This window comes from Rutidosis leptorrhynchoides, chromosome 5 (genome assembly GCF_046630445.1).
Source record: "Rutidosis leptorrhynchoides isolate AG116_Rl617_1_P2 chromosome 5, CSIRO_AGI_Rlap_v1, whole genome shotgun sequence".
Taxonomy (NCBI): Eukaryota; Viridiplantae; Streptophyta; class Magnoliopsida; order Asterales; family Asteraceae; genus Rutidosis; species Rutidosis leptorrhynchoides.
In genome coordinates, this window is record NC_092337.1 from 291,141,362 (window position 1) to 291,166,021 (window position 24,660).

Genomic DNA, 24,660 nt, shown 5'->3' on the forward strand with positions numbered 1-24,660 from the left:
ATATATACATATATTTGTTTTAGGTTCGTGAATAAAACTGTGGCCAAGTCTAAATCTCGACGAATTGGTAATCTGTGAAAGTGAGTTATAGTCCCATTTTTACTAACGAATATTTTTGGGATGAGAATACATGCAGTTTTATAAATGTTTTACAGAATAGGCACAAGTACTTGAAACTACATTCTATGGTTGGATTATTAAACCGAATATCACCCTTTTTAGTCTGGTAATCTAAGAATTAGGGAACAGAAACCCTAATTGACACGAATCCTAAAGATAGATCTATTGGGCCTAACAAACCCCATCCGGGTTACAGATGCTTTAGTACTTCGATTTTATCATGTCCGATAAGAGTCCCGGAATGATAAGGATATTCTAGATGCATTTTTGTTAATGTCGGTTACCAGGTGTTCTTCATATGAATGATTTTAATTCGCGGGTTACGCGTATTATTTTGTACACGGGTTACGTGTGCGGTTATAATTGAAATCTTGTGACCTATTATTATTATTATTATTATTATTATTATTATTATTATTATTATTATTATTATTATTATTATTATTATTATTATTATTATTATGATTTAAGATAAAGATTAAACCTATAACTCACCAACATTTTTGTTGACGTTTAAAGCATGTTTATTCTCAGGTGGTTATTAAGAGCTTCCGCTATTGCATGCTAAATAAAGACAAGATTGAAGTCTACGTGCTTGTATAATATTGTTTAAAAACTGCATTCGAAGACTTATATTGATGTGTAATATTATTGTAAACCATTATGTAATGGTCGTGTGAAAACGCTATATTTTAGATTATCATTATTTGATAATCGTCATAATATTTTAAACCTTTATTGATAAAATAAAGGTTATGGTTTGTTTCAAAAATCGAATGCAGTCTTTGAAAAACGTCTCATATAGAGGTCAAAACCTCGCAACGAAATCAATTAATATGAAACGTTTATAATTATTATGAACGGGACATTTCTGGTGGGAGTTTTGAAGTGAGTTTGAATGAAATAAGAGTGAGGGTTCTATTTAATTTAAAACAGAATCAGACCATGCATGGTCAAAGCACGGTCGGTCGTGGTGTCAGGCGTGAAGGAATTTCCAGATGTACAAAACAGGAATCTGCGGTCGAGTATGCGGTCATCCGTGATTTAGCCGGGGATTCTTCTGATCTGCAATTTCTTCACTTCTTCTACTCTTGAGTGTGTTTTGACGTTTCTTATGTTCTAGAGAATACTTAAGGACAAGTTTTCTTTTCCTAACTGTAACGACCCAACTTCGTTTTACCAAAAACACGACTTAAATTTTTTTTTATCTATAAAGTGCATCTGAACGGACTCCAGTTATCTGGACGGCGTCCAGCAGTGAAGCCCAGGACGGCGTCCAAGCCATTTGGACGGCGTCCAAATGAACTAAAAGTTCCTGATCAGTTTTACAAATTCACGCGGGCGGAAAACTCGCCTCCCGACACTTTTAAAGGAAATGGTTTTCACAACATACTATAATAATTATAATTAAGAGATTTCCTCATTAGAAACGGGTTTTACATCACAAACGTTTATTAAAAGTATTTACACCACAAATACGGGTTAAGACTCAATAACCCAACCCAATACCAAGAGCATAATCCCGGGGACTACCAAATCCCCCATCCTCATCCAAATATCCAAAAGCTACCCCATTGAGTCCAAGCGCCCCTAAGTTTCTAGTCTAACAACTAGCTAGCTTCATAATCACAATACCTGTAAAAAGGTAAACAACGAGAGGGTAAGAAAAGCTTAGTGAGTGCAACAATTATACATATTATACATACACATATATAACCCATCTATTTGCAATCGCACCCACCAAATACCTCATACGAAAATATAACTCAAATAGCATGCCATCATACTCATAATGCTAACAACTCATACACTATCACAATGCCACATTAGCATATACTCAAAACAATATATATAAACGTATAGCATGCTAAACAAAATCCAACAACATAATATGGTTAACCATAACGCTATGTGTGATGACCCGGGAATTTCCGACCAAATTTAAACCTGAATCTTATTTGATTTCGATACGATAAACAAAATCTATAATGTTGAGTCTCAAAATTTTTGAACTACTTTCATAAATAAATATGTATATATATATATATATTCATAAACGTATATATATAATAAATCAAAATCATAAACTATACTTTAAATATTAGAAATTAGTATATAAAACAAGATACAAAGTATTTGGGTGCAATTTAAAATGAACATATATAAAGATATATAAATTCTGTGTATAATTATTATTATATGTATAATGTAATATATATTAATTGGTACAAAAATTTAATGCCCAATATAAGTTATAGTGTAATGAATATTATATAGTTATAGTACATAATCAATAATATTTAATACATATATATTAAATTTAAATAAAGTTGCATTGTTATTACTCTTAATATTAATACTAGTGTTTTTTTTATATTATTTTAAAGATACGAATTTGTTATATATATATAAATTATTATAGTATTGATATTACTAGTATTATTACCATCATTAATAACACTAATATTATTATAATTAGTAATATTACTATTACCTTAAATAAGATTATTGTTATCATTTTATTTTTATGATAATTAAAATATTAATTATCACTTATTAATATTAGTTATTAATTTTATAAATTACTGATTAAGGACTAAGCAATATTATCTGAAAACATTTTTTTATTTAATATTAGCACATCATTATATTTAATATATTTAATAATTATTAATATATATAAAACATTAATTATATGTAATTACACATATATATATAATATATAATAATACATATAGAAATATGGAAACAGTGTACTACCATAGTGAATCACGGATGTTTTTTTTTTTGTTTGCTTCTTCTTTTAATTTTTTTTTATTATATTGCTATCTGATTAAAAATTTTTGGTCGACTAAGTCTTGCTATAAGACAATCAATCAGTTCAGTGTTTTACAAATTACTCAGTGTATCTCTAATCATTTATCAATTCTTACATCGCTAGAACAAAACAGATATTTTTTTTATTTTTCTGCTCGTACCTCTGTTACTTCACTTTATTTCCAAAACTTGAATTTGATTTTTATTTCAAAAACTATAAATGCAGGATTGTTAGTAATCTCGTACTCGAACTCTCTGCAAATTCTGAAACCTCAATTAGTTTTATCAATCAAGAATTTCTGAGTCAAAGTTTTAAATTTTAAAAGTCAAACATTGTTCATCATTCAAATTCGAGCTTTCGGTTGCAATTCAAGTTAAATTGTTGATTCCAATAATTTCTAGGATAGAATTGAATGGTACTTTGTGTATAAACCTTAGTCCAAAAAGCATCTAATAATCGATGTATTTTTTTTTTGTTAATAACAGCGACGACGATGTTGTTCTTATTTTTTTTATTTTTTTTCGCTTCTAATTAATTTAAATTCACACTAGGTTTGTTAATCTGGTTCGTTGTAAATCGTAAATCAGAAACAGAAGTTTTGTTTTGGATTATAAGGCTTACTTGTGATTGACCCATCCATTGAAGAAGATGAAGAAGCATAAATATAAAACGGTTTATATTTATTAGGAGTTGTAATATAGCAGTAAATGGGCAATAGCCCAGGCGGTTTGAGGAGGTTGCAGGTTAGCGAGGGGTCTCGGGTTCGAGTCCCGCTGGTGACACCTTTTATTTTTCAGCCATTTTGAGAGGTAGTTCCATCTTTAACATATTATTATTATTATTATTATTATTATTATTATTATTATTATTATTATTATTATTATTATTATTATTATTATTAGTATCATTACTATTTTTAATGTTTTTATGAAGATTGTTATTGTTAAATATTGTTACTAGTACTAATTATTATAGTTATTATTATTATTATTATTACTAGTATGTATTAATTATCATTCATCATTATTATTATTATAATTATGATTATAACTAGAAATATTGCTATGACTATTATTATTATTATTATTATTATGATTTTTAGTATCTTATTTATTAACTACTACTAGATGTATTATCATTGTTATTATTACGTTAACATAAATACTATGATTAATATTTTATTCATTTTGTTATTAAGTAACTTTATTAAGTGTTATTAGCGTTATTATTAGTATTAGTAATATTAAAATAAGTGTTACTATGATTAAAATTATTATTGTTATTATGAAAATAATACGAACAATCATTATTTTCTGTATTAGTGTCACTTTTGTAATTACTAGTATTATTATTATTATTAAACAAATGTATCATTATTAATAATATCATTATTTTTATTAATATTATCATTCTTAATTAAGTTATTATTATTATTAGTAAATCATTAATATCATAACTATCATAAACAATAAAATTAATACTTTTACAAGTACTATTATTAATATCATTGTTACTATCACTAATAGGGTTGTTATTAACATATGTATACTAATAATGTTATTATCATTATTTTTACTAATATTAACTTAGTATAATAAAACTACTGTTTTGATAAACAAATGAAATACATACATATATATATATATATATATATATATATATATATATATATATATATATATATATATATATATATATATATATATATATATATATATATATATATATATATTAACACATATAACATAACAAAATTTAATATTTTTATATACAAAATGAACATATAAAATATATATATATTATTAACATAAAAATGATATAACTAATACAATTATATATATGTGTTCAATTACAACTATGAATATTAATAAATATACAAATGATATAGGTTCGTGAATCCGAGGCCAACCCTGCATTGTTCAATATCGTTATATGTATTTTTACTACAAAATACATTAGGTGAGTTTCATTTGATCCCTTTTACTCTTTATATTTTTGGGACTGAGAATACATGCGCTGTTTTTACAACTGCTTTATTAAATGATTTTGAAATATATTTTGAACTGCGAATACATGCAAATGCTTTATTAACTGTTTTTACAATATTTATTTGCATGAGTTTCATTTGCTCCCTTTTTAAATGCTTTTGCAATATATATTTTTGGGATTGAGAATACATGCGCTGCTTTTATAAATGCTTTACGAAATAGACACAAGTGATCGAAACTACATTCTATGGCTGGATTATTAAACCGAATAAGCCCCTTTTTAGTCTGGTAATTTAAGAATTAGGGAACAGACACCCTAATTGACGCTAATCCTAAAGATAGATCTATCGGGCCCAACAAGCCCCATCCAAAGTACCGGATGCTTTAGTACTTCGAAATTTATATCATGTCCGAAGGAGGATCCCGGAATGATGGGGATATTCTTATATGCATATTGTTAATGTCGGTTACCAGGTGTTCAATCTATATGAATGATATTTTTGTCTCTATGCATGGGACGTATATTTATGAGAACTAGAAATCTTGTGGTCTATTAAAATGATGAAAATGATTATTTATGTTAAACTAATGAACTCACCAACCTTTTAGTTGACACTTTAAAGCATGTTTATTCTCAGGTACGAAAGAAATCTTCCCCTGTGCATTTACTCATATTAGAGATATTACTTGGAGTCATTCATGACATATTTCAAAAGACGTTGCATTCAAGTCATTGAGTTCATTGAGATTGTTATTAAGTCAATTATAGTTGGATATATTATGAAATGATATGCATGCCGTCAACTTTCGATGTAAAGCAAATTTGTCTTTTAAAAACAAATGCAATGTTTGTAAAATATATCATATAGAGGTCATGCACCTCGCGATGTAATCAACTATTATGAATCGTTTATGATCGATACGGACTTCTTCCGGATGGATTAGTACGGGTCCTTTCAGTTGGTATCAGAGCGGTGGTCTTAGTGAACCAGGTCTTGAATTAGTGTGTCTAACTGATAGTTGTTAGGATGCATTAGTGAGTCTGGACTTCGACCGTGTCTTCATGTCAAAAGTTTTACTTATCATTTTTTTGTCGGAAATCACTTGCTTATCATCCTTAGGAAATTACCTGCTCATTATTCTTAGTCTAGACACGTTTTACTGCATTGACTGCATGAATAGTGTATAGACAAAATTCATATCTTAGCGTATCTGTTACCGTAGACTTTATCTGACACGTTTCCTTAATTTTCTCCGTAATTCACGGGATCTTTGGAAGTATGTATAGATATTCTATATATAATTAGGATATCATTCGATATTCGAAAATCATTTCATATCAAAACCCTTTATCTGATCGTGAGAGATGGATCCTACACCTAGCTTGGATTCCATTAGTTCTGGAAGCGATTTCGAGATGTATATTGAAGCAGACACCGAAGTCAATGAACCAGAAGTGCCTCAACCATTTAATTATTTTCCTTTCTGGAGGAGATGGGGGTGGGTCCGAGACTTACTCACTCGATGGAGAAATGAAGAAGGCGAGCCCCACCGCGAACCAAACTTACCTCCTAACATCGGAGAAAACGATGTACTCTCCGGTGAACCTATGCGCAACACTATATTCACCCTTCTTGCTAAAATATTCCACCTCGAATGTCGCATTACTTCAATCTCAGAAAATATTCAACCTCTACTTCCGAATACCAATCGAAGGGGAATATTAGAAGAAGTTAGGGAACTTCGAATTGATAATCAAGATCTATCGAATCAGATGAGTGGATGGATAGAAATGATAGAGGGTAGAATAGAAAACCTAACAAGAATGGTGCGTGATCTACAAGCTATATTTACTACACCAACATCATCACCAACCTCAGCACCAACAACACTTGTAGCACCGACAACAACAGTACCACCATCAGCAGCACCAGCAGCATAACCAGTACCAACCACAACAACATCATCACACGTCTTAATCTCGCAGTCTATACCTCAAGCATAATCATCGTTCTACGAATCGTTCTACATAAACTATCTTCGTCCTTCATGGCGATTATGTAATCTTTAATGTTTTAGAAATTATGTACTCCAGTTCTAGCCGTAAATCTGATAAGTTTAATATCACATTGACTCATTAAATCCATGATTACATCTGAAGAAGATATATATGTATATATGCTTTCATAAAGATTGTAATTAAAAATTCTTTCGTACAAACTGTTAATGGTGAAAATATTTTAACGGGTAGGTAATACCCGAGGAATATTTAGATTTCACATTAATAAGTTATACTGTACATTCTTCGAATCTGATTCAAGTCATTTACTATTCTATTTATAACTACCGATATACGTATCCGTTCACCACAGAATAACCATATTCATCCAATTTCATATTTGGATTTCGATTTATCAGAATCCAACAAGTGGCATAATGAAGAAAACATATGACAAAATAAAATTTATTAGAAACATACTAATTAACTATGAGAAATTGTGTTAAGAATCCACGCTAACTGTTCCTAGCTAATTGTTCCTAGCTAACTGATTACATTTTATTAATCGCAATTTAATTATCGCAATTTACATTCTCGCAATTTTATTTATTTTCATTTAATTTCTGTATTTATTTTACGCACTTTAAATATCGGGACAAGTATACAAGGTTTTGACATATCATATCGACACATCTATATATATTATTTGGAATCACCATAGACACTCTATATGCAGTAATGATCGAGTTCTCTATACAGAGTTGAGGTTGATTCTCAAATAATATATATACTTTGAGTTGTGATCGAGTCTGAGACATGTACACGGGTCAAGATATGTATTAATTAATTCGAATATTATATATTAAACTATATATGAATTATTGAACTGTCAACTGTGGACTATCGACTGTGGACTAATAATATTGGACAATTAAAATGAATTAAAATATTGACTATAATATATGAAACTAAACAATTCTTCAAGTTTGCCACTTGATTTCATCTTAAAACCTCGTTTGTATCTTGATGATTACAATCTGCATTTAAACCTTTCATGATTCTTGAAAACACCTCAATCGATAGGATGCACCAACCGCACTTCATCTACGAAAGAAAAGATTGATGCATATAGTAATGCACTTGAAAAACTCTCAGAAACTGAGTAAACGTTTAACACGTGACTGTGCTAATTTCTTTAGTGTTATTATTACCCAAAATACCTTTGCAGTTCTTCTTCAAAATAGCCAATTTTGTCACAGCTCCAGCAAGACAACTTCGACTTTTCGTACGAAACAACCTTATTATAACGTTGATATATACGCGTGCTCTTTTATTGTTACCAGGGAACCTTTTATATTCCATCATATTACCATCAGTGTTTAATCATCTAAAAACACAATTCTCCTGAAACCACCTCGGATTAATAACCGATGATTCAGATATCATAGCATTAAATGCAGAGGAAACAGAAAAATGGTAGATGGTCTAAACGGCCAAAAGTTTGATGATAAAAAAGGAGTGTTAGGAACGCTCGATAGAAAATTGGGTATTGAAGAACAGATTGAGCTACCCATGAAGGAGACCAAGGACAAATACAAGGACCAAACCCTATATTCAAGGGATTCAGGTAATTTTGGATCCGTTGAAATCTTTAGAGAACATCTCGCTCCGAAGTCATGTTAAAATCTTGCGGAAAATCTTTCTCCATCGAACTTAGAAATTCCAAAATATCATCATCAATATCTTCGATATTTCTGAAGATATTTTCATAAATATTCTCATCCGAAATTATATACCTCTTCGTGTTTCCTCTGTATCATTATATTGGAAGCATTCAATAGAAAATTTAGTACCAAAAAGCAGATTATGCGAAACTATGAAGAAAGTTGTAGACAAATCACAAAGAATAAGTTTGACTTCAAAGAATCCAAATGATTCAATGTCTGCTAAAGTCTTTAGTGAATATCTTGCTCCTTACTCTAAACCCTTGCGGACAATAGTTTCTCTCATCCTCTGATCTTAGATATTTCGAGATATTATCGTATCTTTCATTATAAATATCCTTGATATTTCTGAAGATATTTTTATAATTATTCTTATTTGAAATCATTGATCTCTCCATGCTATCAGTATTACATCATATAGAAACTGTTAGTTTCTATATTCTGTAAACTTCGAGCTTAAAATATGAATGTTACTGAAGTAATGTTGGAAATTGATGCATGAGTTAGTATAATATAATGACACTTGATCAACGTGATTATATTACAGTAAGTCATGCTGAGTTTCTAATGGGACATGATGATTCACAGATTTTAACGTCATCATGTGCCATGTTACATAACTCTTTCATTCTGCTTAACTTCTGAACATATCGAGAAAATATATTCTTGATAATTCTTTTCTCAGTGATTCAGGTAATTTGGCAAAACAAATCGTGCTACTACCTTTCCTTTCTACCTTGTATATTATGATAATTCGAAACTCTATACCTATGAGTTCTGGACCGTTACTTGCAAAAAGTAAACAAAAAAACATGAAGCTCCGAAATAGAAAGGGAGTATAAATCACAGCAAATGAGAGAGCGCATTAACTGTGGATGACAATAATTATAGGAGACAGAAGCAGGGACATTGAAATAAAAGGGAAGATATAAAACCCAATAACAACACAGGAGTTACAAACCGTGAATATTAATACGAATAGCAATATAAAGACACGGTATAATTAAGAATAGTATCCCCCCCAAGGCAATATTAGAAGTAAACAGATTTTTGGGTGGAAGATTGGAAAGAAGGATGACAGAAACATAGATAGGAAAATATCAAGAATCAGAATGGGATGGAGCATATTGACAAATGTTTTAGAATATGAATTGAAGAGAAAGAATAGAAGGTGTGAGTTGTGGAAAATAAAGAAACGAAGGGGGTAGATTTATAGTGAAATGTCCGACAAAGCAATCGAGACAGATAATCGCATTTAATATAGAAATCTTAACTTCCATAAATCTCGATGGGTCAAATCTTTTAGATTTCTAAGATTTTCTTTAAATCCCTTGAATTTCGGAATTCAACCAAGTAAACGTCAAAAGCTAAGAGGCACCTTATTTTCTAAATTCAACCCTGACCACGTCAAAAGTTAAGGCGAATCTTATTTTCCTCATTTCAATCTTTTGTGATAACTTCATTCGTGCTCTTCAAATAATCGAATTATTTTATCTGTATTATTCAATAATGATAAAACTCTATTTATCAGCTCATACTCGTCAGGGAAACATATTTATTGTCAGCCATGAAGACCTCACTCAAATTTCTGGACGAAATTTCTTTAACGGGTAGATACTGTGATGACCCGGGAATTTCTGACCAAATTTAAACCTGAATCTCATTTGATTTTGATACGATAAACAAAATCTATAATGTTGAGTCTCAAAATTTTTGAACTACTTTCATGAATGCATTGACCTTCGACTAGTTCCGACGATTCACGAACAATTGTTTGTAAATAAATATGTATATATATATTCATAAACGTATGTATATATAATAAATCGAAATCATAAACTATAATTTAAATATTAGAAATTAATATATAAAACAAGATACAAAGTATTTGGGTGCAATTTAAAATGAACATATATAAAGATATATAAATTCTGTGTATAATTATTATTATATGTATAATGTAATATATATTAATTGGTACAAAAATTTAATGCCCAATATAAGTTATAGTGTAATGAATATTATATAGTTATAGTACATAATCAATAATATTTAATACATATATATTAAATTTAAATAAAGTTGCATTGTTATTACTCTTAATATTAATACTAGTGTTTTTTTATATTATTTTAAAGATACGAATTTGTTATATATATATAAATTATTATAGTATTGATATTACTAGTATTATTACCATCATTAATAACACTAATATTATTATAATTAGTAATATTACTATTGCCTTTAATAAGATTATTGTTATCATTTTATTTTTATGATAATTAAAATATTAATTATCACTTATTAATATTAGTTATTAATTTTATAAATTACTGATTAAGGACTAACAATATTATCTGAAAACATTTTTTTATTTAATATTAGCACATCATTATATTTAATATATTTAATAATTATTAATATATATAAAACATTAATTATATGTAATTACACATATATATATATATAATATATAATAATACATATAGAAATATGGAAACAGTGTACTACCATAGTGAATCACGGGTGTTTTTTTTTTTTTGCTTCTTCTTTTAATTTTTTTTTATTATATTGCTATCTGATTAAAAATTTTTGGTCGACTAAGTCTTGCTATAAGACAATCAATCAGTTCAGTGTTTTACAAATTACTCAGTGTATCTCTAATCATTTATCAATTCTTACATCGCTAGAACAAAACAGATATTTTTTTTATTTTTCTGCTCGTACCTCTGTTACTTCACTTTATTTCCAAAACATGAATTTGATTTTTATTTCAAAAACTATAAATGCAGGATTGTTAGTAATCTCGTACTCGAACTCTCTGCAAATTCTTAAACCTCAATTCGTTTTATCAATCAAGAATTTCTGAGTCAAAGTTTTAAATTTTAAAAGTCAAACATTGTTCATCATTCAAATTTGAGCTTTCGGTTGCAATTCAAGTTAAATTATTGATTCCAATAATTTCTAGGATAGAATTGAATGGTACTTTGTGTATAAACCTTAGTCCAAAAAGCATCTAATAATCGATGTATTTCTTTTTTTTGTTAATAACAGCGACGCTGTTGTTCTTATTTTTTTTTATTTTTTTCGCGTCTAATTAATTTAAATTCACACTAGGTTTGTTAATCTGGTTCGTTGTAAATCGTAAATCAGAAACAGAAGTTTTGTTGTGGATTATAAGGCTTACTTGTGATTGACCCATCCATTGAAGAAGATGAAGAAGCATAAATATAAAACGGTTTATTTTTATTAGGAGTTGTAATATAGCAGTAAATGGGCAATAGCCCAGGCGGTTTGAGGAGGTTGCGGGTTAGCGAGGGGTCTCGGGTTCGAGTCCCGCTGGTGACACCTTTTATTTTTCAGCCATTTTGAGAGGTAGTTCCATCTTTAACATATTATTATTATTATTATTAGTATCATTACTATTTTTAATGTTTTTATGAAGATTGTTATTGTTAAATATTGTTACTAGTACTAATTATTACAGTTATTATTATTATTATTATTATTATTACTAGTATGTATTAATTATCATTTATCATTATTATTATTATAATTATGATTATAACTAGAAATATTGCTATGACTATTATTATTATTATTATTATTATTATTATTATTATTATTATTATTATTATTATTATTAGTATCTTATTTATTAACTACTACTAGATGTATTATCATTGTTATTATTACGTTAACATAAATACTATGATTAATATTTTATTCATTTTGTTATTAAGTAACTTTATTAAGTGTTATTAGCGTTATTATTAGTATTACTAATATTAAAATAAGTATTACTATGATTAAAATTATTATTGTTATTATGAAAATAATACGAACAATCATTATTTTCTGTATTAGTATCACTTTTGTAATTACTAGTATTATTATTATTATTATTATTATTATTATTAAACAAATGTATCATTATTAACAATATCATTATTTTTATTAATATTATCATTCTTAATTAAGTTATTATTATTATTATTAGTAAATCATTAATATCATAACTATCATAAACAATAAAATTATTACTTTTACAAGTACTATTATTAATATCATTGTTACTATCACTAATAGGGTTGTTATTAACATATGTATACTAATAATGTTATTATCATTATTTTTACTAATATTAACTTAGTATAATAAAACTACTGTTTTGATAAACAAATGAAATACATACATAAATATATATATATATATATATTTATATTTAACACATATAACATAACAAAATTTAATATTTTTATATACAAAATGAACATATAAAACATATATATATTATTAACATAAAAATGATATAACTAATACAATTATATATGTGTTCAATTACAACTATGAATATTAATAAATATACAAATGATATAGGTTCGTGAATCCGAGGCCAACCCTGCATTGTTCAATATCGTTATATGTATTTTTACTACAAAATACATTAGGTGAGTTTCATTTGATCCCTTTTACTCTTTATATTTTTGGGACTGAGAATACATGCGCTGTTTTTACAACTGCTTTATTAAATGATTTTGAAATATATTTTGAACTGCGAATACATGCAAATGCTTTATTAACTGTTTTTACAATATTTATTTGCGTGAGTTTAATTTTCTCCCTTTTTAAATGCTTTTGCAATATATATATTTTTGGGACTGAGAATACATGCGCTGCTTTTATAAATGCTTTACGAAATAGACACAAGTGATCGAAACTACATTCTATGGCTGGATTATTAAACCGAATATGCCCCTTTTTAGTCTGGTAATCTAAGAATTAGGGAACAGACACCCTAATTGACACGAATCCTAAAGATAGATCTATCGGGCCCAACAAGCCCCATCCAAAGTACCGGATGCTTTAGTACTTCGAAATTTATATCATGTCCGAAGGAGGATCCCGGAATGATGGGGATATTCTTATATGCATATTGTTAATGTCGGTTACCAGGTGTTCAATCTATATGAATGATATTTTTGTCTCTATGCATGGGACGTATATTTATGAGAACTAGAAATCTTTTGGTCTATTAAAATGATGGAAATGATTATTTATGTTAAACTAATGAACTCACCAACCTTTTGGTTGACACTTTAAAGCATGTTTATTCTCAGGTTCGAAAGAAATCTTCCGCTGTGCATTTACTCATATTAGATATATTACTTGGAGTCATTCATGACATATTTCAAAAGACGTTGCATTCGAGTCATTGAGTTCATCGAGATTGTTATTAAGTCAATTATAGTTGGATATATTATGAAATGATATGCATGCCGTCAACTTTCGATGTAAAGCAAATTTGTCTTTTAAAAACGAATGCAATGTTTGTAAAATATATCATATAGAGGTCATGTACCTCGCGATGTAATCAACTATTATGAATCGTTTATGATCGATACGGACTTCGTCCGGATGGATTAGGACGGGTCCTTTCACTATGGTGCTACCGGCTCGTGGTTCACACCATACGCATTTGAGTCTCACTCGTTTATAGTGCTATCGGCTCGTGGTTCACACTTGTTTATAGTGCTACCGGCTCGTGCTTCACACTTGTTTATAGTGCTACCGGCTCGTGGTTCACACTTCGATGCTACCGGCTCGTGGTTCACATCTCATTTTATAGTGCTACCGGCTCGTGGTTCACACTTGTTTATAGTGCTACCGGCTCGTGGTTCACACTTGATGCTACCGGCTCGTGGTTCACATCATGCTATGGCACTACTGGTTCGTGGTTCTTACCATAACATTCACAAATAAACACGCCATATACATATACGCATAATTATTCCACTCACCTCGATTACATGAAGAGCCAATCCCGCTTGAGCTCCTAATCGTCCCAAAAGTAAATCACCTAAGAGATTCACAACAAATAAGCTTTACACCTAAGCTTATACTCAAATCACCATAAGTGCAATTTCCGACCATTTACACATGCACTAACTTTGACTAAGTCAAAACTCACCCGAACTTCTCATAATCACAATCAACTTGTGATTATGTTCCAATAACACATTTTACAAAAGATTTGATCAACCATTCCCCCATTTGGACTCACGACCAATCCAAATTGCCATAAAGTGCAATTTACACCTTTTTACACTTTTAACGATATCCGAGGGTCCAAAATTAACAAGGCTTGCCCGTTTTTCCTAAATGCCCTATGACATCACAATTAGCCTTTAAATACTCTCTAACTCGAGTTTTGCTCCAAAAACCCATTTCGACCCTTAACAAAGTCAATTTCCAACGTTTGCTAGTTTTGACGCCAAAACACTTTTAATTCAAGTTTATACTCTTAACTTAACCCTTTTAGGTTTATAAACCTTACAAAATCGACAACCGATCCAAGATCACTAACGAACCCTAATTTTGACTTATTTCAAAAGTAGTCAACCAAATATACTCAAATGGTTTCCAACACTCCTATAATCACTAACACTAGTGATTATACACTATTTACGATCTCTAAGCAAGGCTAAGTCGTTCACCAACCCAAAACCCGCAATCATCAACAATAAACCCGATTACTAGTTCAAATCTTCCATTAATGACTAATCGGGTTATCCCAAGAACATACAAGTTTAAACCCCAAATTGATTATCAAATCAAACAATAAAAACTCGGAATTAGAACTTACCAACACTACCACAACGTAGCCGTGAACGAGGAGAACAACTTTAACTCTCGCGACCCGACCCGGATCACACTTCTTCTTCTCCAAATCCCCAACTCTCTCTCTCTCTAGAACCTCCTCTCTCTCTCTAGGGTTTGGTTGGGAGTGTTTGTGGGTGAAAATGAGGATAAGGGTGAGTTTAGATCAGTTTTGCTGGCCCAAACGACCCCCAAGTGAAAAGACCCAAATACCCTCTTTTAAAAGCTTCAAAATGTCACAGCTGGCCCGTCAGGCCTTTTGGATGGCGTCCAAAAAGCTTGGACGACGTCCAGATAAACTGACTCAGTTTTCTGAACTTGTTTTGGTCGTAACTTTCAAACTTTAACTCCATTTTCGATGAATCAAATATCGTTGGAAACGTAATGAGATTTACTATCCAATGGTAAGGTTTTAGAACCTCAATTCCAAATTTATTTAGGATCCAAATATACGCTTACATGCCTCGTATTTTGAATGACGTTCAAAATAACGCGTAACTGAAAAACGGGGTGTTACAACTCTCCCCCACTTAAATTGGATCACGTCCTCGTGATCCACACCAACACTAGAAGTTAAGCACTTCTCCCTCGAACATTTCCGCTTCCAACGCGAAGTCACACATGTAGTAATCACGCACCCGAATTCTCGCTTCGTGCACTGACTCAACATTTAACAACAATATCGGGTAATCAACCCTCGAGTCAAAACAACTGCAACAGTTTGCTCCTACGCCGAGTATCTAAACTCGTACCATACACTTCACAATCGTCTTAAAAGTAGAGCATTTCACCGACAACCATCATCGTCGTGCCTTTCAATCCTACGAAACACAACCAAGCCCGACATCCATAACATCTTCCGTGAACTCTAAGATCTCACCACACGCTAATAATCACTAGCGCACATTACCGCAACAAACCGTATCTCATACACTCAACGTTCAGAATTCCCACTTAGGAAAATACGGGAAACACCATTATCCCTTCAAATAATCTCGGTTACATCTCGTAACAAGCTATATGCATAACTATATCACCCAACGCGATCTACTAAATCCACCACATCGTGAACCATGTCTTGCATTAATCCTAATCGAGAAGGATTCATGCTTCCTTGAAACTCCGTGCTCCATCGGTTCATAAACGTACTACTCAACCGGTCATTCATGAACATTCTCTGGACCGAGAACCAACTTCCTCTGACTCCACAACTAGGTCATTCCTTCAACGAAGAAATTTCGGTAACCCCAAAATAATCACTTAGGAGCACCACTTCCCACCAATCGATCCTCACACGACCATCTGTCACTGGATTAATCCAGGACGACAATAACACACCACGAGTTAGACGAAACATCAACACTCGACACAAGGTTTCTCCCTTAAACCCTATAACACATCCATACACTATGGCTTCCTAGTACTATCATGGAAACTATTCGTGTACTAGAATCCCGTCAGCAGCGAATTATCAACATAACAATTCGCAATTCGCCACACGACCCACAAAATATTCACCAACGCCGGGTGAATCTTCCTACCTAGACCGTCCATTGAGGATGGCTTCGACATTTCGATACAACTAACAAGTCACATCACTAGGAAAACACTCTCGTAAATAAACAACATCCGTGTGTCTCGATGTGAGACAATCAGAATCGACACTTTCCTCTTCACAATCATCCGTAAAGTGGAATAATCCACTAACAATCTCCACAATTGCGTTTCCCGACAGGGAAAATACAACATTCGCCACGATATCGAACTCGTTCTCATTCAATTATACTCTTCGGGTTTCACGACAACCTAGATTTTTCACTACAAGAGCACCCGCAACGACAACTTCATTCTCTCACTCCGGGATCTCAAACTTCACATTTGGTCTCATACCGCACATTGGTACTACACGACCACCTTACATAGGAAGCCTTACACTTCCTTCGATCCCATCATCACAATCTTCACTCATAACATTCCAGAGTTGTAACTCACAATTGTAAAGCACGATCTCGAGTCGACATTAGCAACCCGTCACTCTTCCTTGTTAGGAACTCCGAATACCTATTGAGGCTTAGCACGGTACACTCCGACACTTTGCTATATATAACACCACTGGAGCTTCCTCGGGCGGTAGTAAAAAACTCCCCCACTTAGAATTTGGCTCCACATTCTCACCGCCAAGATGATAACATCTTGAGGAATTAGCATTCCACGAAACACATGACCATTCTCGTCACTGGTCATACACTCCAAATCACCACGAATTCAATTCGGGCTCTCAGAGCCGACATACACATTCGCTTGAAGTGACGTACACGCGATAACATCGCATCCTCATACCATAAATACAATTAATAGTCCTTCATCGTTCGCAAAGCGAACTCCATCAAAGTGTCACATACGCCTCTACGACTAGGCATATGCCACTCCACTTAATCAGTCGTGCATCTCAGTCGAGATCACCCGCCCTTCCACGCAACGAACCTTTATCGATAATTGCTCACTCTCATGGAGAAGAGTGACCAATTCCGACACCCTAATTGTGTCCACCACAATATCAACACTTCATCATACCCTTCGGACTAACCGACCATTAAGTCTGTCACCAGCTCACCGGTCATCTTTACCCGTCTATCACTTAAGAGCAACAAGATTCGCTCACCCGTCACTTCATAAGAAGTATTCATCACAATGCTCTTAAACTTCTACTTTCGTAACCGTCGAATTACTATCACCCGTCGATCACTATAATAATCTCCGATGCTTCCAAGGGTATCTCACGGGCACCCTAAGCACAATGTGATCACACCACTACCGGAGTTGAACATTACACTAGCAGGTATAAAAGGGCACCTGACGCAGTGTTATGCAGACTCCCACCACAATCAATCGAATTTTAGAAAATTGATCTTTAGGTTCCATACACCCGATGTCACACATCTCTCTATAATAATGACCCGAAGTCATACCTACCCGACAACCTTATGGTTTATTTTCTTATCGAAAGTTCCAAGCGATCGCACGCTACCCGCAATTTTTACAAGGCCAAACGATATGGCCTAATGAGGCCCTTCATCTAACACTAAGGAGATGCTCGGGAACACCAAGTCTTACACCCTTCTACATCTTGATAAAACCACTACTACAAGGGATATTCCATTAGGAATGTTACCTTATAATCCACAACACGCTAACGAAATCATCGTTATACGGGTCCCACTCCCATGAGTTTAACGACCCGAAGACTCCTCGATTCGCCAATTCCAAGGCGACTCACAACTAGAATCCTAACACGATTCTCTAACCACACACTCTACCGAGTGTAAATCAAACTATAATCATTAGACTTGTCGCATTCCATTACGGAATTCAAGTCCTCGTCGCACACACGCAAGTGTAAATCGGTCATCCTAGTTACGATGGGTAACTAAAACCAATAACAATCTCAACAGTGCACCCACTGCTTAGGGTGACTAAACACGCACCAAACTCGTGAGTTGGCTTGCTCACTTAACTAACCGAATCCATCGTACACTTCCCGACTCACAAAGAACCTGATGTGATAACAAGCACATCACCCGAGACCACTATAAACTAGGAACCAATAAAAGATTCCTAACTCGTCCCGTTCTACCCCAACCATGCCACGTTTCCTCCGTTCGGTACATGTCATGTCATGTTTAGTGTCAAGATACACGATTGTAATAATGGTGATCGGTCACTATTACAAATGCGTACCTTACCATTTCCACATGGTCATGCAAAGTACTTTACCCGGACTGACGCAACATTCACACAAAATAACACGCGATAACTCCTAGTACCCGAATGACCCAAGTCCTTACCGTGAACTCGATCACTCAAACCGCCAACATGAAAATCTCTCCAATAGATTCGTCCCTAGGACACCGCACCAAAAGATACCTATATATATACACCAATATACAATAATAATAAACGTACACAAGTACACCACAACAACAAGTCAACCTACAACCTAGGTGACTATCACTAAAACAACGTCCAAGTTCGCCTACTTACATTAGGCACTAGCAATCTAAGGCACTAATTTACACACGAAATAAGGCCCCACATAAACACACTTTGGACAAACGCAAGTCCTAGTTAGTCACCTACTCTAAGGCACTAACAAATCTCAATCCGACCCGTAATCCTACAAGTCCCACAAATAACGCACAACCGATAATAAGTCTAAGACTAGGCACCTATTCCAAGGACACCAAATTCCCTTAGACTATGCTCTGATACCACTTGTAACGACCCAACTTCGTTTTACCAAAAACACGACTTAATTTTTTTTTATATATAAAGTGCATCTGGACGGCGTCCAGTTATCTGGAAGGCGTCCAGTTATCTGGACGGCGTCCAGTTTGAAATGTCCCGTTCTTATTGATTAAAAACGTTCCATATTAATTGATTTCGTTGCGAGGTTTTGACCTCTATATGAGACATTTTTCAAAGACTGCATTCATTTTTAAAACAAACCATAACCTTTATTTCATAAATAAAGGTTTAATGAGCTTTACGTAGATTATCAAATAATGATAATCTAAAATATCATGTTTACACATGACCATTACATAATGGTTTACAATACAAATATGTTACATCGAAATCAGTTTCTTGAATGCAGTTTTTACACAATATCATACAAACATGGACTCCAAATCTTGTCCTTATTTAAGTATGCGACAGCGGAAGCTCTTAATAATCACCTGAGAATAAACATGCTTAAAACGTCAACAAAAAATGTTGGTGAGTTATAGGTTTAACCTATATATATCAAATCGTAACAATAGACCACAAGATTTCATATTTCAATATACATCCCATACATAGAGATAAAAAGCATTCATATGGTGAACACCTGGTAACCGACATTAACAATATGCATATAAGAATATCCCCATCATTCCGGGATCCTCCTTCGGACATGATATAAATTTCGAAGTACTAAAACATCTGGTACTTTGGATGGGGCTTGTTGGGCCCAATAGATCTATCTTTAGGATTCGCGTCAATTAGGGTGTATGTTCCCTAATTCTTAGATTACCAGACTTAATAAAAAGGGGCATATTCGATTTCGATAATTCAACCATAGAATGTAGTTTCACGTACTTGTGTCTATTTTGTAAATCATTTATAAAACCTGCATGTATTCTCATCCCAAAAATATTAGATTTTAAAAGTGGGACTATAACTCACTTTCACAGATTTTTACTTCATCGGGAAGTAAGACTTGGCCACTGGTCGATTCACGAACCTATAACAAATATGTACATATATATCAAAGTATGTTCAAAATATATTTACAACACTTTTAATACATTTTGATGTTTTAAGTTTATTAAGTCAGCTGTCCTCGTTAGTAACCTACAACTAGTTGTCCACAGTTAGATGTACAGAAATAAATCGATATATATTATCTTGAATCAATCCACGACCCAGTGTATACGTATCTCAGTATTGATCACAACTCAAACTATATATATTTTGGAATCAACCTCAACCCTGTATAGCTAACTCCAACATTCACATATAGAGTGTCTATGGTTGTTCCGAAATATATATAGATGTGTCGACATGATAGGTCGAAACATTGTATACGTGTCTATGGTATCTCAAGATTACATAATATACAATACAAGTTGATTAAGTTATGGTTGGAATAGATTTGTTACCAATTTTCACGTAGCTAAAATGAGAAAAATTATCCAATCTTGTTTTACCCATAACTTCTTCATTTTAAATCCGTTTTGAGTGAATCAAATTGCTATGGTTTCATATTGAACTCTATTTTATGAATCTAAACAGAAAAAGTATAGGTTTATAGTCGGAAAAATAAGTTACAAGTCATTTTTGTAAAGGTAGTCATTTCAGTCGAAAGAACGACGTCTAGATGACCATTTTAGAAAACGTACTTCCACTTTGAGTTTAACCATAATTTTTGGATATAGTTTCATGTTCATAATAAAAATCATTTTCGCAGAATAACAACTTTTAAATCAAAGTTTATCATAGTTTTTAATTAACTAACCCAAAACAGCCCGCGGTGTTACTACGACGGCGTAAATCCGGTTTTACGGTGTTTTTCGTGTTTCCAGGTTTTAAATCATTAAGTTAGCATATCATATAGATATAGAACATGTGTTTAGTTGATTTTAAAAGTCAATTTAGAAGGATTAACTTTTATTTGCGAACAAGTTTAGAATTAACTAAACTATGTTCTAGTGATTACAAGTTTAAACCTTCGAATAAGATAGCTTTATATGCATGAATCGAATGATGTTATGAACATCATTACTACCTCAAGTTCCTTGGATAAACCTACTGGAAATAAGAAAAATAGATCTAGCTTCAAAGGATCCTTGGATGGCTTGAAAGTTCTTGAAGCAGAATCATGACACGAAAACAATTTCAAGTAAGATTTCCACTCGAAATAAGATTGTTATAGTTATAGAAATTGAATTAAAGTTTGAATATGATTATTACCTTGTATTAGAAAGATAACATACTGTAAGTAACAAAGGTTTCTTGATCTTGGATGATTACTTGGAATGGATTTAGAAAACTTGGAAGTAAACTTGCAATCTTGGAAGTATTCTTGATTTTATGAAACTAGAACTTTTGGAATTTATGAAGAACACTTAGAACTTGAAGATAGAACTTGAGAGAGATCAATTAGATGAAGAAAATTGAATAATGAAAGTGTTTATAGGTGTTTTTGGTCGTTGGTGTATGGATTAGATATAAAGGATATGTAATTTTATTTTCATGTAAATAAGTCATGAATGATTACTCATATTTTTGTAATTTTATGAGATATTTTATGCCAGTTGCCAAATGATGGTTCCCACATGTGTTAGGTGACTCACATGGGCTGCTAAGAGCTGATCATTGGAGTGTATATACCAATAGTGTAACAACCCGTCCTTATCCCCCTGGACGAAATCATCAACATCTGGTTCCATTGCGTTGATCGAATCCAAGTAATGTCCTTAACATGAGCTTATGCACAGCGGAAGACTTAAATCGTACCTGAGAATAACATGCTTTAAAAAGTCAACATAAAGTTGGTGAGATATATAGGTTTGATGCTAGCAGCGTAATAACTATGGACCACAAGATTTTAAGTTTATAAACATAATACACTCGCAAGTGTATGAAAAGCATTCCAAGCAGTGGGCACCCGGTAACTAGCCTTAACAAGAGTGTGTACCCCTGAGTTATAATAATATGTGCACCGAATCAAGTGCGTTCCGTTAACCTCGAAGTACTAAACACCCGTTCTTCTAGTTTAGTAGTGACTAGAACAACATCTGGGTGGGGGTGTAAAACCCGATAGATCTATCTTTAGGATTCGCGCCTACCAGTTCATAAACCAATAGTTAAAGTTACCAAGCTAGGGGATTTTTGATTCAAACCCATGTAGAACGTAATTTTAGTCACTTGCGTCCATAACGTAAATCATTTATAAAAACAGCGCATGTATTCTCAGCCCAAAAATATTTAAAGTTTAAAAGGGACTATATACTCACCATACTGTATTTTGTAGTAAAATACATATAACATCATTGAACAAATGTAGGGTTGGCCTTCGATTCACGAACCTATATCTGTTTATATACCAATAATATTATGAATGTATAATTTGCAATAAATCGAGTATTATATAATATATCTATACACATATATATATGTTATAGTTATATTTATAGAATGATTATAGAAATCTTATACTTGATATATATATATTTATTAATATCATTTATTAAATTTTAAAAGCAGGTTTTTAATATTAATATTTTTCAATGTATTTTAACTATTATATTTTATAATTTATTATACTAAAATTTTTAGTTATTTTTATATATTAATGTTTGTCGTAATACACTAAATATAATATTATGTATTAAGAAAATTTTGATATATGTAATATCTACATTTCTTTATATAAATATTATATGATTTAATGATTTTACTTATAATATCTATAAAAATGATAAATTTTAATATAAACGATAATATTAGTAATAATACCAACGATAACAATAATAATGCTCAACAATCAATTTAAATCATTTTCTTAATTATAATTTTATTCATTTTTATTTTAAAACGTGTATTTTTAATTTTTATAATCATAACCTTATTAAATTCTTAACATTCATATTCATAAAAATAAATAACTAAAATATTTATATTGATAAGAGTTATAATAATAATACTTAATAATAATAATAATAATAATAATAGAAAAGAGAAAGAGTATATACCCTTCAAAAATCGTTTTTCTAAAAAGAAATGTCCCCTTGGGGACTCGAACTCGAGACCACTCCCATACCCGCTAACACCCTTGACCATAGCTCTGTCGCCTGTTTACCTGTTTTATATTCCCTCGATTAATTTATAACCCGTATTAAATTAACTACTATCTTCCTTCTTCTTCCCCACCAATTTACATCGACCTCAAAACTCAACATATATATATATTTTTTTTTATTTGATGTAACACTGAAACAACAATACCTACTAATTGTATTACTAAATAATAGCCACGAATTAATTAAAAAAAAGAATTACAGCAGCTCCGCTGCCGTCCCTGTTTGTACACGAGAAAAAAAAAATCGATTTTGAAAAGTAAAGAGTTTTGCAAGATTGTTATAACGTAAAGTAGGTTTCAAATGATATATAAAAACGTTCTCAATTATCATTTGGATTCAATTTATAGCAGTCTTCTTGAATTCGATCTAAACTCAAACAGTTTGACTTTTGTTTCAAAGACTTTGACTCGAAAATTAAACTTCGATTTGAGGAATTGAATCGTAAGGCTTTGCATAAAGATTAAGTAACAAATTACTAACAACTTGTAGTTTTTACTTTGTGAAGATTAGTTCAAATTTGGGTTTTGGCTAAAAAGTGGATATACAGAGGTATGCGAGGAAAAAGAAAAAAAATACATCTGCTTTTATTAATTTCGTTACTCACTGAAGTGGAGATATATAGAAGCCTGAATGATTGATAAAAAAAAAAATTAGTTTGTAGGGTTGCTAGGGTATCACGAGTTTAACAGAAAGCCAGCAAGAAAATCCTGATAATGATATACATATACACGCGTGTAGTTTTTTTTTTTTTTTTTTATATAATAAATATTATTAATTAATAAACATATTAATATTAGTAATACTAATTAAAAAAAAGAAACACTAATGATAATAATAGATATACAAATATTATATAAAAAAAAAAAACAAAGAATTGTATCATTTCCTAATAACTAAAATATTATTAATGATGATAATAATAATCTTATAATTATAATGATAA